Source organism: Apis florea, unplaced genomic scaffold (assembly GCF_048593485.1).
Source record: "Apis florea isolate Af1SG1 unplaced genomic scaffold, ASM4859348v1 contig_3793_pilon, whole genome shotgun sequence".
Lineage (NCBI taxonomy): Eukaryota > Metazoa > Arthropoda > Insecta > Hymenoptera > Apidae > Apis > Apis florea.
The window spans coordinates 1,656,948-1,669,196 of record NW_028256856.1 but is presented as its reverse complement, the minus strand read 5'-3'; the positions used below and the strand labels follow the sequence as shown (position 1 = coordinate 1,669,196).

General features: G+C 41.0%; 1 protein-coding gene across 3 annotated transcripts in view; it reads right to left on the bottom strand.

The window, feature by feature from the left end:
• The window catches only part of dysc (whirlin protein dyschronic), a 94,527-nt gene that overhangs the window by 69,388 nt on the left and 12,890 nt on the right, over positions 1–12,249 (bottom strand). The gene's annotated exons all lie outside the window — the stretch shown is intronic.

Below are 12,249 nucleotides of genomic sequence, written 5' to 3'. Positions count from 1 at the left end.
ATACCCTGTGCCGTTCAAATACCGAGGTGAACCGATTCTATCCTTTGATCCGGAACCTTTTTCGATAAAGCCCCCACTTTGAATAACCGAATTCACACGGTTTTAAAATGATTGTGAAGAAAAATTAAATTCTTCGAATTACTTCCATTGCGGAAATCTAAGCGAATAACCCAATATGATGAAAAAATATTCTTTCCAAGTAGTAAATACATAAAATTGGTACGAAAAATATTATATTTACTCGTATTCACACGTTGCTTAAGCATATTCCGCGATATTTTCGATCAACAAAATAATCCACGAGAAATAATTCCTCTTCCAAAATATCCGGAGAAATTCGAAAGAAATTGTCCCGTTCAAAATTTTCGTTTTCAACGTTCGTAAAATATCCGCGACACGAGGCGCCATTTAATTACCGATCTTCCAATTACCGACTCAAATACACGATAGAAGAACGCTCGAAACCCAAAACCACAAAACGATCGATATCAGCTTCGAAACGTAGAAACGAACCGTTTTATCGAGCGAGCGTGACGCGACCTTACATCGATCGGTATCATCTCCTCCTCCTCCTCCTCCCCCCCCAGATGTGGCTTAACGAAATTCGACACGGTGGTGGATGGAAATTCCGTTTTATCGCGTCCACGATCGCGTTTCCTCGATAAAATCTGCGGCGAAACGATATAGGCGGAGAGGCGACTTGCCGTGGCGTGGCGATGTCATAATCCCGACCAGGAAACCGGCCATTATCGCCGGAAGAAATTTGAAAGTTTCCTCTCTTGTTCGTGTCGTCACGCCTCGTGCAAACCCGCCCACTCGTCAGCCGCGATTTACACGCTCTCCCCCCCCTCCCCTCCCCCCCGCGCTCTATATTTCCTCCCTCGCCGTCAATCTTATAGTTCTACACTTGCCTTCCCTTCTGAACAACGAGGGAAGGCGTGCTAATGCTTTTGCGAAATAATATATATCTAATCGCGTAGTCGTTTCCCTGTCGACTTCGACTTCGTGTTTCCAAGTTTTGGATATTTTTGCGAGATGTTGGCAACATGTTGGAAACGTAATATAATCGGAGGAAAAACGAGCGCAACAACAACAAGTTGCGAAAACAAATTGCGGACAATGGGGGATGAAATAAGGGAGGAAAGGGGTGAAAGAAAAATAGATGTAGGAAAGGAAAGGGTGAAAGGGGAATAGAGTGGAAGTGTAATGTTTAGTTGGCACGGTGGAGGATCGAATGTCGTTTAGAGGCAGTATCGCGTTTGTATTTTTCGAAGAAACGCGAGAACCTTGTATTTTCAACGAAAAATCCAATATTTCGTAATTCTGTATTGAACCATCTCGTTGCTCGAGTGACGTTCTCGGGTGACGAATATTTTTCTATCGGGGGGAGGAGGAGGGAGGGGGGGTACTTCTCGCTCGAAATACTCCCGAAATAAATTAAAATTTCGCAATTTATTAATATTATTTACCTACCAAATTCTACAGTTTTGTTAGCCTGTGATATTTGTCAGCCTTACTTTCTTACTTTCCTCGATCGAACACGATATTTATTTGCTTGCTGCAACAGGAAGGGAAGATTTGGAACGATTCGAAAATTAAACGGGATATTATTTCACAGTGGTATTACACGAAATTTACCAGTAAATTCAAGCAAATTTTTTTTTTTTTTTAATAAATACGAGGAATACTTTAAAACGTTTTCGAATGAAATTTTTATTATTATAACGGGTTCAAAGTTTCGAAAATGGTAAAGTTAAATCAAATATGCGGATCACGTATCGCGTGAAAAGTGAAACAACATTGAACAAAAGTGGAATGTGTACGTTTTAAATTTTGTCCCAAAATTGCGATGGAAGAAGAAAATTATACAAAAAAAGGAATACGATCCATAGTCACGTTTTCCTTTTATTCGTCCCCCCCCCCTCCCTCTTCTTTTCAACTTTTATGACGTATTGCCTTATTTCTATTACGCCTCACGTTTTACGATCGAATACGTAATGGAGGATATCGAATTTCGAAATATACCGTTTTCGGTGCATCCAACGATGCAACGACGTGGTTACGAATCACACGAAAATATAATATGTCGGAATAATATTTTATAATAACGCATTAAGTGTTTCTATTTAAACATCTTATGCGCAGGCTCGCTTTATCGCTTTATATTTTATAAGATATTCCTCGTATTTCTATTAGGTTTCATATTTTATGACGGACATACATTATGGAGAACATCAAAACTCTCGACATGTGACGCTCTCTCTCTCTCTCTCTCTCTCTCTCTCTCTGGAATATTGAATTAACATTCCCTCCATCGTTTCACGGTTATTCCACGAAAAACGTTGAAATTGGCATTAAACAATTATGAAAGTTATCGACAATGATTTTGCAAATGATTCGAATCAGTGCCTCGAACATACACTGTAAGAGTCATAATATTTTTAATAATATTTTTCAATAATTTTATATCGCGGTTTACAATTTTCTAATTACGTATTCATTCTTTTACCTATATTATATGATAATGCAAACAAAGCCACGGATAACCACAACTTTTACAATTATTTTTTTATTAATGCATCAATAAACGTGTTATTTAGCACGATCCTTATCCCCTTTCCATTTAAAACTAATCTTTTCAGAATCAAATTTTGTTCCACCTTGCGGAAAAATATTTATTTTTCATCGAGATTAATTTCACTCGAAATACAAATACATTCGTAATTTTGCATCATTCAAAATCGAGATTAATACGGTTAAAAAGAAAATTACAGGTAACGATTGTGTAACATAACACGATAACTAGTTTTTATTACGAAGCGAACGAGATGGCGAAAAATGTTCGTGGCTGCCAACAAAGATAAGCAGAAAAAGGTGGTAATTCCTTTTTTTTTTGCCGCTCAAGAGGTCGAAGCAAATAAGAAGTTCGCGACGTTAAGATCTTGCGTGCGCCGTGTAACCATGCACGATTTATAACCACTTTGGAAATTGATGCAACCTATTATCAATATCCATATGTATGTTCGACGTCGACTTGAGACCGGGTTGGAATATTGAAGGCCCGTTTATTCGAATCCATCTCGAGCAAATTGACGAGTTCGAGTCTCGATTAAAATTTTAACGCCGAGATCGAAATTTCACGAATGAAAGTCAGAAATTGAAAATTTGGAGAAAGGATGGATTATCGAAGGAGGTCGTTCTCATCTCGCATATTTAGCAGTTTCGAGCATATAAGCTATATTTCATCCTTCTTACCTCGTTCTTACTTTCAATCTACTCAACCGCGATAACATTAATTTCAAAATATCCAAGCCAAGATTGATTTCAAACATGTCGAAAGAAAACCCGTGGAAAAAAGCCATCCACACTTTCCAAAATGTTGCGCGCAATCACGATCCGTTAAAAAGGAAAAAATGAATTCTCTCTTCCGTGTTTCGATCGAATCGATACAATTGCGTCCCGAAAAACTGTGCAACGCTCAATTTGTCAGACTATCGGAAGGGGGATAACGTAAGACGGAGGAAAGCACGATCGTGAATAACAGGGATCAACGAAATCGAGCAGGAAAACTGGCGTGGAATATTAATGGAGGATCGCGGGGAGGAGGAGACGGCTGGGACGTCCCGTGACAGGTCGATTTTCTAGAACAACCGCGGCATTACCGGCGCGCGGCTAACGTTCTAATAGCGTTAGGAAGCCTCCTGTTACCGGCGGAAGAAATTTCGGAGTCATCCGGTTCGCGGTAAATGCATACCTATGCAAACCCCGGTGCTTCGTCGCGGATCGATCGTCGGCCAACGAGCCGAGGGAATCGACTGCCCTTCGATTCGTACCCCGATCGATTCGATTAAATCGAAGAAAGATGGTCTCATTACGAAACCGATCGTCTTGGGAAGGGAATTCGAAAGCAAAAGTTCTCGAACGATTTATCGTATCATTGTTTTCATTCTCTCGATTAAAAATTCTTCGAGAAGGAAAGATCTTAATGTTATGAGTCTAATGTTTGAAATCGCGGAATAGCGTTCGAGTATTATTTTATTTTATTTTATTTTATTAATTATTAAAAATTGTGTTACGGTTTTTAAAAGAAAATCGCTCGCACGAATCTTTTTCAAGTATTTCCAACAATTGCAACCGTATTCTCGTGAATCGGAGTTTATTTAATAAGATTAAAAGAGAGGGAAATATTTTTCCTTTCCTCGAAAGGATTCGTATATCGGGTAGTATATTCTCGAGTTATACATAAAATTAACGCCATGGTGAAAGTATGATTAATTTTGAAACCGTATCGATCGAACATACAAAGATAATTCTAATAATAAATCTGCTAGATCCTATACAAATCACTACAACCGATACAATGGATGAATAAAAATTCTTTTCCCATTATTATTTACGTATCCTCTGTAACGAGGCGAATATAAAGAAAGCAACAAGCAACGTTTGTTCAAATAACTAAATATTTTCTTTTATCAACATTCGAGATTTTGCCCGATTTAAACGCACGCATCTCGACATTATCATCCTGTATGTCAAACATACAGGACGAACCCGAAACGTTTCAGACCTGTGCAATGCATCAAACTCGTCCGAAATCGGGGACTGTACAGGTCGGTTTCAATGAAAACCGACAATTACCGAACACCGGCCACCGCAACACTGCACCGACAGGGCAAGCGTAACAATCCCGCGAGGGCGACGCAACTTACACCTGTGCGCGCCGCTTAACAGGCCGCACAGCCATCCCACCCTCTCCCCAAGCTGCCCCATAATACCCAGGAAACCGAGCAATTTCCTAAATACCCAACGCTACGCTCGGTTATTCATGCCGAGATTCGTACCGGCGATCAAACCAGTTCCAGTTCTCGTCCGCGGGAATCAGCTTGACCCAACCTTGACACTGAGCGAGGGGGAGGAGGAGGAGGAGGGTCGGTCGCGGTGGAAGTTGCCCCTGGACGTTCCTAGGGGTTGTTAAGTGGAGTGCAGAGCGAGAGAAAGAGGGAGAGACTCGAGAGAAAGAATACGAAAGGGTATCTGTTAAAAGGGTGGAGGAGGAGGAGGAGGAGGGGAAGAGAGAGAGAGAGAGAGAGAGAGGAGGAGGAGGATGGGAGAAGAAGAGGCGACAAAACGATGAAACGGCCAGGTGGATGGAAAGGTGTAGCTCGAGAGGAGGAAGGAAGGAGATGGGGAATAGAGTGAGGGAAGAAGAGAGGGTTGGAGAGCGGAGGATGGAGGGGGTGAGGATAGAGGAAAAAGGAGGGATGCTATGTGTCCCGTGGTGCGAGGGTGGGGCGATCAATACTGCAGGAACACCCCCTGAAGCCGGCTTCATTCAGCAGCTCTCTTTCCACCGATTCTCGTGACTGCCTAGCCGCGGTAACACCGCCACTATACCTCACTATAGTGCCCCTCTAAGAGTGCAAGGGGCAACCGGCACGATTGTTTCGAGATAATCACCCCCTTTCGATTTAATCGTGTTAAAAGGATGAAAGGATTTCGCGGGGAAACGAACACGCTTTAATTTCAACCGATTCCGCGCTTCCTCAGGACGCATTTTTTCCGCCACCATTCTCCTCCTTGAGTTCCTTGACGTACTAAATAATAATAATGATGATGATTTTACGCGGATTAATATCGTACGATTAATTGAAAGGGAAATAATTTTTGTTTCTTTTCTTTTTTTTTTTTTTTGAGAAAATGCGACACCGTGTGAGAACAATTATAATTGCATAATGTATTATGCGAAAATTGCTTGATGGCGAGTAATTGCATTCATGAATGCTAATGAAATATTTAATACACGAAAAATATTTTTCGTGTTCCCCCCATTTTGTTTTAATAAAGCTCGATTAAAGTGAGCAAGCATATCTTAACAATATTTAGTCTCTACGTATTAAAATTTTTTTTTTTTTCTGTATTTATACAAAGTTATATAAAGTTACGTTTTTTTAGAATCGATCGAAGATTAGTTTAACGGACACGCGTAGATTTCTTATCGATCGATCGAGAAGTTTGCGTCCACGTTTCGCATCGTCTCGTTTTTCAAAGGCGTCTATCAATCACCACTCCTCCTCTCTTCAAAAAGAAACAAAAAAAAAAAGAAAAAACAAATTGAATCGTCCAATGAAGAAAACGATTTGTCACCTCGATTCACGTACACAAGTACACGAATGAAGACCGATGATACCAAGCGATTATTTTCATATTTGACTCGCAAATTAACAAGCAAAGAAGACGTATCGATCATCGATTCTTGCACAAAAAAGAAAGGGAAGAAAAATTTGATCGTGTGGATAATGGATAAAAAAATATATCAAATCATTCCATACTCTATTCGCGATTAAACACGCTTTAAAACACCACGATTTAAAAGGAGGCAAAATGGAAAAATGGTGGAACTCGTTGGAGTGAAATTTCTGCGCACAATTTTTTTTTTTTTTTTTTCTTTTTTTCCATCGACGCGCTAATGAGAGCGTATCGTTTCAACGAGCCACGAAAGAAAGTGAAATCTTTCGGGGCGAGCATGCAAATTATCTTAGAGGAGGATTACGCGAAGGAATCGCGTCCAGCATTATGAAACAAGAGCGAGAAGAATCGAGTTGCGCGCCACACGAGGACGAGCCTCGTTGAATTTTCGCGCATCAATTAACGATTAGCTCGCTGGCATGGTGACTCTCTCTATCGAACGTTCTAAATATAATTCTTCGTTCACAGGCACACGACCATCCAGGCCCTCTCGCCGGTCATCCTTTCGAATACGTCATCATCGATCATGGGCCTCTATTTATTAACGAACTTGTTTAATGAATGAGTTTCTTGCAAATATTTTTTTTTTTTTTTCGTCGTTTCACAGTGGATGATCATTTGAATGACGCGAGAGAAATTGCGATTTTTTTTTTTTTTAAATAATTTTAAACAACGTCACCTGTCTTATTCTTGGTTTCGTTCTGTTGGGGAAGAAATTTTCTTTTCTTTAATTCCACGATTCGAGAGTTTGCGAAAAAATCAGGATCAGTCACTAACTCCTCTTTCTACGAATAATCCTCCGTTCAACCCTCTGGAGTGCTCTTTGCTCCATTTTGTTCGCGTCAAAGTTTTTCTAAGTTTTTCAAGGCTTTGAAAAATTCGAGAAAAAAAAGTTAAGCTCACTTATCCCCCACTTCTGGTTCGCTTCAACAGGATTTAAAATTAATTTCCACAAGAATTTTTACAAATAATAATAAAATAAAATCGACTTAAGAGAATCCGAACTTGATTTTCGACATTCACTTTCGTATCCGAATCAAACTTATCCAAACTATGGCCAACTGTTTCTCAAAAATTCTCATAAACCCCTCTTCGTTAAATTACTCGGGTTTAACTCGTCAACGAGAACCTTGCCCCTCATCAAACCCACCCCCGACCATCGAGACCACTGCCAGAAGCAATCACGCTCGCATCACGATCCCGCCAACTCTCTCTTTCTCTCCCCTCATCGATTTACAATTGAACACAGTCTCCTGACAATCTCCATCTCCACACACCGAGAAAAGAAACAATACGATAAATTATATCGTCAAGCGCGATATAAAACTCGCTTGATCTTAATAAAAACCTTCCTTCCTTCCTTCCTTCCTTCCTTCCTTCCTTCCTTGCTTCGAACGATCCTCGAGAGAAGAGTAAATTCGCGGCAAAGAGAGAAAAGGGATGGAAGAAAAGGGGCGCAGTAAAGCGCGCGAAGAGGATCGTAAAGCGTTGGAAAGCATTGGATCGATGGTGAATCCATCCCCTTGCCTTGGTTTTCCTGGCCTATCGGCAACAGGGCCCTTCGAGAACGAACGCACGACTGCGGCGACTGCAGTGGCGATATTTCACAGGCCGAGTCGCGGAAAGGGGCATGCCTGACCTCTCGCTGTGCGCTCAGGTACGCGCGCGCGTGTGTGTGTGTGTGGAAAGAGGCTCAGGTGTCCCCGTGTGCATCCGACTGGTTGGACGGCGAGGGAGGAATAAAGCTGCCGTTTGTAAATATTGAACGAGACCTAACTACGCCGAGTCGGCTGCTGCTTCTGCACCGGATTAAAATGGATGCCGCTAAGACGCGTTTCTCGCGGAGAGAGACGCTGATTATGGGAAACTGGGGAGCGAAAATGGCACGGTGATGCGCACTCGTAAAGGGAATACGACGTTTGCGTAAGGAATTTTGCTTTTACATTTGTACTTGCCTCGTTAAGTTTATTTTATCTACATATTCGAAGGAGTTTATCCTTCGATATTTTTAAATCGTGAATAAATTTAAGTAACGAACGGTATATTGTACGAAATATGATGTTGATGTTTCTTAAATCCTGAATAATACATTTTTGAATAGATGGTTCGGTATCGATAAGTATCGATCAAAATAATAAATATACGAAATATTGTCCACGTGGTGGAATTAATCGAAACGAGATTCGAATCGTTTAATATCGAGCGACTGATAATAAATGGCAGGATTGATTCATCGAATTTCCCCAACTTCGTCATAAACGAGTTCTCGCTCTCGCCCCCCTCGCTTCCGGTGCATCTCGCGAACGCGTGCACCAAGAGCGCACCGTGAGACGCTCGGTTCCGTTTTATCGATGCAACCTACCCCCGCCATCACGTCGAAACGCACTTCTCTTTTCACGTGCCGTTTCACTCGATGCATCTAGGCCGACGTAGCCTTCGGCCTGTGTACGCTCGTCCTACCACCAGCTTCCGGTAAACGCTGTCCGAACTTCCTCCACTCCGAAAATCGTTGAAAGTCGAGCACTTTATCGGACGATTATGATTGGGAAAAAGTTAAACCACCCTTTCAAATGCTCTTTCGATCCACTGTTCTCACCTCTCAAAATCGTATTTTTATATTTTATAAAATTATATTATATATATATCGAGGATTACGTATGAAAAAGGTCAAATCTTTTGAAGCTAAAATGCCATTCTCTAAGAACTGTCTGAACTTTCAAGGCTTTGAATCGAGTAAATATACCTATGTATGTACGCATCGAGGAGAAATACACGTGTGTGCATATATGTGTTTACAAAAGGTTAAACCCTTTGAAATCTATAATGCCATTTTCTAAGGCTGTCTGAATTTCTGACTGGAAGACGTTCGATCGAGTAGGTGTATCTCTTGTATCGAGGATTACGTTAGAAGAATGTTTAACCATTCTTTGGAAGCTCAATTCCTATTTTCTAAGCGACGTTCGGGAACGTTTCTCTCTCCGATCGAGGAAGCACGAAGCTAACGCTGGCACCGATGTACTTCCGGTTCGAACGCGAGGCGAGCTCTATTTACATGCATAACGCGTGTTTCCTCGATGGAATTTTCGAAAGTCACGAGTCGATGAGCGTTCGGTGAAAAATATTTATTTTTTTTTTTTTTGCAGGAACAAGAAAATCTTCGAAATTGCGAAATGTTTAAGAAGATAAAATATATTGTGAAATAGGAAAAATTTTTCTTTTCGGTCTTTTTATCCGTTGATAACGCTTTTTGAAATCTATTTTTTCTTATAATTACAATAATTAAAAGAAATAAATTAAAATTGGCTTGTATTATACTTTGTCTCCTAAAATTCTAAAAAATCTTGGCCAAAAATTTCTTGAAGGGAAAACTTCGTAGGAGAAACGCGTCATCGTTGAATTGGAGGTTAATTAGCGCGAGTGATCGAAACGACCTACGTGCCAGTAATTTGATCGAAAGCTCCATTTTCACGGCTCACTTGTCGTATCCCTGTCAAAGCGTGACTCCTACGAATAATGTGCACATTGCAACTCGTGCACCTATAAATAAATACACATCGAACCTGATCGCTTCTCATTCGCTCTCCACGATAATTTATCCCACGCTCGAAGAGATAGTTTCTTGGAAAGAAGAACGAAAAAAACGATCCATCTTCGAGAAGGAATCACGAGGATGGAGTGAAATTTTTATTCGCCTTGTACCAGGGATAGGGATGATTATACATCTCCCCAGACAGAACGATCAAACGAGAGAAAACTTTAAATAAAACAAATTCAAATCTCATCGCGCTCGTGAAAAATTGTAGAAATCAACTCGTCGAGATTAGTTTAAAAAGTATACATATATAATTTAAGTCTATAGCAAGTAAAGAAAAAAAAAAAAAAAAAAAAATAGAAACATCGAGGATATTTTTAATTAACTCTTATATCAAATCTACAACAAATTCGCGTGAAAACGGGCGGTAAAAGTGGCGAGAAGAGCGCAAAAACCGAACCTTGATTTCAAAAGTAATTAGAGGAGCGCGTGATGTCACGGTGGAACGACTTCGAAAATAAAATTCCCTCGACGCGGCGAATTTCCACGCAACATTTTTTTTTCTTTTTCTCTCTTTTCTTTTTTCTTTTTTTTTTTTTTGATCAGAAACAAGTTTTCTTTCCAAAGAAACGGGACGAGGGGGAGGAAAAAAGAAAGATCGACGGCATCGATTACGAGTGGAATTAATTTCACGCGTAGACAAAAGAGAGAGAGAGAGAGAGAATCAGCCTAGGAAAATTTTTCACTCGAACGTGTGTGTGTGCGCGCGCGAGTTTCACCGCGGACATTAACGAAGAATTATTACGATTTAACGCAGCAATTAATTAATAGAGGAGGTAGACGTTTCTCCCGCGAGCGAGTTTTAAAACGGAAACCGCCTCCGTTGATAGGATCTGGAGAAATATTGCGCAATCGTGGCTCGACGCGATCACGTTACACAAGGTTCGTTACACAAATTGTGGTGTCGTTATTACCGACCGAGCACAATTCGCCAATTTAACACTTAACCAAGATTAATCTTACCAGCCTAGCGCTGGTTAACTAGCGTCGCAAACGATCTTCGCCGTCTTAATTACCCGCCGTTCCAAACCGTCGATCGCAAACAGGACGGATCTGTTGAAAAGATACGAATCAAGAGAATACAAAGAATGGGGATCGACGGTGGAGGTAAGAAGATAAGGAGACTTTGGTAAGAGCGTAAAATTTTTAAAAATCGTATCACGTCCTACACGATAAATCGACACTTGTAATTATTGCTTTCTTTTAAGCTTAAAGCTTCGTCAATTTTCCACAATTTTTGCGAATAAAACGCGATATTTCTTGAAAACGTTTAAAGACAATGCCACGATGAATTACGCAAGGGGACTACAGGTCCGCGCCCAAACAAAATTTCTATATCCGCCCCCCCACTGCGTCGCGATAATAGCCGTTCATCGTCGTTGACGTGTTCGGTGCGATTTTTCAACCCCTCGTTGGAAATCGTGTAACACGGTGTAACGAAGCGGAAAATCATAATGGAACGGTAAAGTCGCGTCGATTTACCTTATCGTAACGTTTCCAGTCGAGCGATCCAGAAAAAAAATCTCGCGAGGACAAGTGGATGGAAAAGTGTCTCCATTGCGCGAGGCTGTTGATATTTCCCCATTCGTTAAACACAGTGGATTCTTAACGTGGATCGTATGGAATTAATAGATTCCGGTTTAACTCGAGGAAATTTTAAAATAAACCGAGGAAATGAAGAACGTCCAAATTGAAAATTCCGCGCGGCAATTCCCTTCGACTCCTTTTTTTTCCTTTATTTCTCTCTCTCTCTCTCTCTTTTATTTTTCTTTCCCATCCTCTTTTTTTCCCTTCTTATTTTTCCTCGTATTCGTGCACCGCTCGCATTAAGGAGGCACGGTTACGTGACCTAAGGACGAGGATTGCCACTGCATTGCGTGGCAATGTTCGCGGTAATGTTGCATACGAGGAAAGCTGCACACGCGACACGCGCGCGCCCAGAACGCGCAACGGGAAAAACGAAACGAGCCCTCGAGACTCGCTCGAGAATTAATGCGTCGACGCGTGCAATGCGGCGGACCAGCAGCCGACCGAGGGTGGCCTCGAGTGCCGCCGCTCCTCCACAAGTGCTCCCCTCTAATCGTGCAATTTTAATGCGCCCGAGTGGGGAATTTATGGTAACAAACGTCGTTCGCTAAGCTTGAGTGGTTTCGAAGGAAACGATTTTACCGCCTCTTCCAATAACTGTGTTATTTCCGAAATTTTCTTTTCGAGTGGAGGAAATGAAACGAGGATATAGCAGATAGATATATTTCGCGTAATTTAAATTGAATCTGCTATTCTCAAAGCTACATTTCATTCCCTCGTCGATTCGTGGATCTTTCTTAATTTTAATACAATGAAAATATGGGAGAAAAGTATGAGGATCGTTTTAATTTTTAACAATCAGAAAGAGCATCCTCACTTGCTAA